We start from the raw sequence: 5,479 nt of genomic DNA, 5'->3' as shown, positions 1-5,479 counted from the left end.
ACACTTCCAGGGATAGGTAACATGGAAGAATACAGAAACATTGTCCAACCATCCAAGGACAAAGTTAGGAAAGCCAAAGCCAGCATGGAACTTAATCAGAGCAGGGATGTCAAAGACAGCAAGAAAGGCTACTACAAGTACATGGGTGACATAAGAAAGGCTAGGAAAAATGTGGGCCGATTGCTGAATGAAGTGAGGGACCTGGTGACCCAGAACATGGAAAAAGCTGAGGTACTGCATGCTGCCTTTGCCTCAATCTGTACTAGCAAGACCAGCTTTCCGGAATCCCAGGTCCCAGAGACCAGTGGAAGAGTCTGGAGCAAGGAATACATACCCTTGGTGGAAGAGGATCAGGTCAGGGAATACTTACGCAAACTAGCCGTACATAAGTCGGTGGGCCCTGATGGGACGCACTCACAAGTGCTGAAGGAGCTGGCAGATGTCATCGCAAGGCCACTCTCAGTAATCTTTGATCCATCATGGCAATTGGGACAAGTGCCCAAAAACTGGAGGTAAGCAAATACCACTCCTATCTTCAACAAGGGAAAGGAAGAGGACCCAGGCAACTACAGGCTGATCAGCTTCAACTGGATTCCTGGGAAGGTAATAGAGCAGCTACTCCTGGAAACAACTTCCACATACACGAAGGACAAGAAAGTCATCAGGACTCGTCAGCACGCCTTCAACTGAGGGGAAGTCATGCTTGACCAGCTTGATAACCTTTTACAACTAAATGACTGGCTTGGTAGATGAGGGGAGAGCAGTGGATGTTGTCTACCTGGACTTCAGGAAGACCTTTTACACTGTCTCCCATAAGATCTTCATAGACAAGCTGTTCACATACAAGCTGGATGAACAGATACTAAGGTTGACTGAAAACTGGCTGAATGTCTGGGGCTAGAGGGTGGTGATCAGCAGCACAAAGTTTGGTTGGAGGCCAGGGACTAGTGGTGTCCCCAGGGGTGAGTACCGTGCCCTGTCCTGTTTAACATCTTTATCAATGATCTGTATGGTGAGGCAGAGTGTCCTCTCAGTGAGTTTGATGATGACACCAAACTGGGAGGAGTAGCTGATACACCAGAGGGTCTTGCTGCCACCCAGAGGGCGTCTCCAGAGACTGGAGAAATGGGCCAACAGGAACATCATGAAAGTACAACAAGGAGAAGTGCAAAGTCCTGCACCTGGGGAGGAACAACGCCAGGCACCAGTACATGATGGGTGCCACCCGGTTGGGAAGCAGCTTTGCAGAAAAGGACCTGGGGGTCCAGGTGGACACCACATTGGCCACGAGCCAGCAATGTGCCCTCACCACTAAGAAGGTGAATGGTGTCCCGGGCTGCATTAGGAGGAGTGTTGCCAGCAGGTCGAGCGAGGGGATCCTTCTGCCTCTGCTCAGCACTAGTGAGACAACACCTGGAGCACTGTGTGCGGTGCATGGACAGACTAGAGAGAGTCCAGAGAAGGGCCAGGAAGACCATTAGGGACTGGGACATTTCTCCTATGAGGACAGGCTGAGGGAGCTGGGACTGTTTAGCCTGGAGAACAGAAAGCTCAGGGACACAGGGCTCCAACCTTTTTGCAGAAATGCGCCACAGGGAAAAGGGAACAAGAGACTGAGAAACGCACCTCTTGCCTAAACTAAGGGGCAGCTGCTGGAACTGCTTCTACTCACTGTCCCGACACCCGGCTTTACGCCTCCTCGCTCTGTTGCCCTGGCAGAAACGCAACCAGGGACGAGGCCCCACGGAGCTCCAGCTCCACCGGCTGCCGGACCCCGTCCTGCCACCGCCTGCGCCGGCAGCAGGAACAGGCACCGGCACACTCCGCTTCGCGGCGGCTCCTCTCATCCTGGGGCACCGGAATGAACGGTCTGCTCAGGGGGCCAGCAGGCGGCAGCGCCCTCCTGTCCCACGCCGGCCCCCTCTGACTGGACCGGGTCCCGCCGCTCCGCCGGACCGGCCTTGCGCCGCCGCCGCCGCTGCCGCCACCCCGGTCCCACCTGCAGCGGTGCGCCTGCCACCGCGGAGCTGCTGAGAGGAAGAGACCCGCCGGCGCAGTGCACCTGAGACCTACTGCCGCTTCCGGGTGCACCACCCACACCGCTCCGCCACTTCTGGGTGCACCACCCACACCGCTCCGCCGCTTCCGGGGGAAACAGCGGGTCAGGGCGAGAGCGGCCAGGCCCATCCCCCAGGCCCTGCAGCGGGCTGCTGTTTCCACAAGGTGCACAGAGCACCAGCTGAGAATAATCTGCTTTATCTACACCTAGCTCCGCCGTCTGCATAAGGAGATCAGCTCCTAAATGATCGCTAGCCCTACAAGCACAGGTCTTCCTGAGGGCATAAAGCCACTCCCAGAGCATGGGGAGACCTGGTCAGCCTTAAGCTGATGGGGAGCACAGAGGACTAGAAAGAGAAAAATAAGACAAGGGAGAAGACTGAGGAAGAGAGAGAAATAAAGGCACAGGGCAAAGGACAGGCAGATGGAGAACTCAAGAAAAAAATAGAGATGAGGAGCCCTGCAGAGAGATGAAGAAAATTAGGGTCAGGGAGCAGGACAGAGGGATGGAGAAGGAGAGGAAGGATGGAGAGAGAAAGATGGAGACAAGGAGCAGGACATACAGATGGAGAGAGAAAAAGAAGGACAGAGAACAGGGAGAGAGATTAAGAAATAAGGAGAGCAATGCATATTCAGAGATTCACAGACTGGTCGGAGTTGGCAGGGACCTCTGGAGATCATCTAGTCCAACCCCCTGCTAGAGCAGGATCATCCAGAGCAGGTTGCACAGGATTGCATCCAGGCGGGTTTGAATCTCTCCAGAGAAGGAGACTCCACAACCACTCTGGGCAGCCTGTCCCAGTGCTTGGTCACCCCCAGAGCGAAGAAGTTTTTCTGCATGTTGAGATGGAGCTTCCTGTGTTCCAGTTTGTGCCTGTTGCCCCTTGTCCTGTCACTGGGTACCACTGAGAAGAGTCTGGCCCCTTCCTCTAGACATCCACCCTTTAGATATCGATAAGTGTTGATCAGATCCCCTCTCAGTCTTCTCTTCTCCATACTGAACAGCCACAGCTCTCTCAGCCTTTCCTCATAACAGAGATGCTCCAGGCCCTTCATCATCCTCACAGCCCTTCGCTGGACTCTCTCCAGCAGTCTCCTGTCTTTCTTGAACTGGGGAGCCCAGAACTGGACACAGAACTCCAGATGTGGCCTCACCAGGGCAGAGCAGAGGGGGAGGAGAACCTCCCTCAACCTGCTGGCCACGCTCTTCTTAATGTACCCCAGGACACCATGGGCCTTCTTGGCCATGAGGGCACACTGCTGGTCATGGAGAGCTTGGTGTCAGCACAAAAAGACAGAGAAGGACAAAACAGCAATGGCCTCCAGGGTGGGGATGGAGGAAGATCCAAAAGGGCTGGGGAGCAGGACAAAGGGATAGAGAGAAGAAAAAAGGCCCAGCCAGCTGAGCAGGGACATTGAGGCAGAAAACAGTGGACAGGCTGCAGGGCAGAGATAAAAATAAGGCCGGGAAGCAGGACATGGGGGTAGAGAGAAAAAAAAAAAAAAAAAGAGAAGGATAGGGAGCCTGGCAGAGATACATATATAGAGAAAAAGCAACAATGGGCTACAGGGGCAGACAGGAAGGAATTAGAAAATAGGGACAGGGAGGTGGATAGAGATGGAGAAAGACACAAAAAAGCAATTATGGGCAATTGCCCCCTATCCTGACCCATGTCTGCAGCTCGTATGTGGCTGATTTGGGGGTGGCATGTCTCTTGCACAGCTTCCTGGGAACAGGGGCACAGCAAACCCGGTGGCTCCTGTTTGTTCTCTGTCCCCAGGATGACTGAGTGGGGACGTCCTGTGAGCTGGAGGGTGACCTGCAGGGATGTGACAGCTATTTGCAGCAGAGCAGCCCAAGCAAGCTGGTTCTCTTGGACAGCCATCCAAGAAGCCTTCCTGCACCCTGTTTTTGGGTGAAGTGTGGAGCAGCGCAGAGACATTTCTCAGGCATTCCGTTGGTAAACATACTGGGGAAGAAGGATATCTTCTTAGCCAGTGTCCCGAGACACTTGTGATAAGCTCAGCCAAAACCTGCTTGATGGGCAGCAGTTGACAGGACAGTGGAACCCTGATGGGTGCAGGACAAAAGTTTCTTTTGTGGTAATGACCTTCCAGGAAAAGAGGAGTCCTGTACACCTTCCTGAGCACTCTGTCCATCTTGGAGACCTGCTACAACCCCATCATCCTGCCTTGGCTGCTGGCTAGCTTCTTAATGGGACAGGACCATCTCTGCTCACAGCTGCAAGGCTCAGTTCTACTTCTTCTCTTTTGTAGCTACTGAGTGTTACCTGCTGGGGGTCATGTTCTATGACGGGTACTTGGCTGTATGCCAGCCCCTGCTCTATGCAAGCCTTGTGACCTGGAAGGTCTGTCTGCAGCATCTTGGCTAGTGGGTATGCTGGTGTCTGCCATAGTCACAGTCCTTTTATCCCAGATGAATTTCTGTGGCCCTAAGACAATTGACCACTTCTGTGACTTTACCCCTCTGCTGGGGCTCTCCTGCAGTGACACCAGTGTGGTCACACTCGTATCTTTCATTGTGTCTTTCCTGAGCATTGTATTCCCATTGCTGTTCACTGTGGTCTCCTATGTGTGCATTATAGCTGCTATCCTGAAGATTTCATCCACTGTTGGCAGGCAGAAGGCCTTCTCCACCTGTGTCTCTCACCTTATTGTTGTCACTGTTTTCTACATCACCCTCATTGTCTACCTGCTGCCCAAAACAGCTCCACTGAGGCAGCTCAACAAAATTTTCTCCTTTTTCTATACTGACACCCCTGGTCAATTCCCTCATCTATAGCCTGAGAAACAGAGGGGTCAGGGAGGGCCTGAGGAAAGCGCTCAGGAAAGCCATGGACGGCACCTAGGGTGCACATTAATCATCTGCAGGAATGCATCATGCATTCTTTCAGTTTGCGTAAGTAGATAGGATTCGACAGGTATGTGGTGGCCAATGCCCCCGACATTGCTGTAGTAGCATGCAATATTGAGCATGTTTGTGGGATGGGAAGGGCCAGGGGGAAGAATTTGAGAAGGGAGTAGGAGATAATTGGGTAAACTTTTGCTTCTTCCTTTAAACTTGATTACTTGCTTCTTTCTTTAAAACCAATTGGTGATTCCTTCTTTATGTACTGTGGAAATCTTCTTGGTTTTCTTTCTGAGAATGGACTAAAGAGATTGCTGATGAAATGTGGTCTCCATCCTTTGTAGAAGTCTGCATGCCAGCCAGTGACCCTGGCCACTGCTTTGTTCAGTGGAGAGGCCCATTTCAGCACAGCTGCCCACCCCCATGCAGTTACTTTGCATGATCTGAGATGCCCTCAGGTCCTCCAGAACTGCCTGTGTTGCTGGAACAGAGAGCAAGGGACGTAGGAAGGGATCTGCTGGGGTTTAAAAGCAGTGAGTGACAATGGAAGGA

General features: G+C 52.7%; 1 pseudogene; it reads left to right on the top strand.

Annotated features, from left to right (window-relative positions):
- The first annotated feature begins 4,361 nt into the window (after window positions 1-4,361).
- Window positions 4,362-4,861, top strand: LOC129210831 (olfactory receptor 6B1-like; annotated as a pseudogene).
- The last annotated feature ends 618 nt before the right edge of the window (window positions 4,862-5,479 follow it).

The sequence above is a fragment of the Grus americana genome, chromosome 10 (assembly GCF_028858705.1).
Source record: "Grus americana isolate bGruAme1 chromosome 10, bGruAme1.mat, whole genome shotgun sequence".
NCBI classification, from domain to species: domain Eukaryota; kingdom Metazoa; phylum Chordata; class Aves; order Gruiformes; family Gruidae; genus Grus; species Grus americana.
Note: the sequence above shows the minus strand (reverse complement) of the source record. Positions and strands in the feature narration are given on the sequence as shown.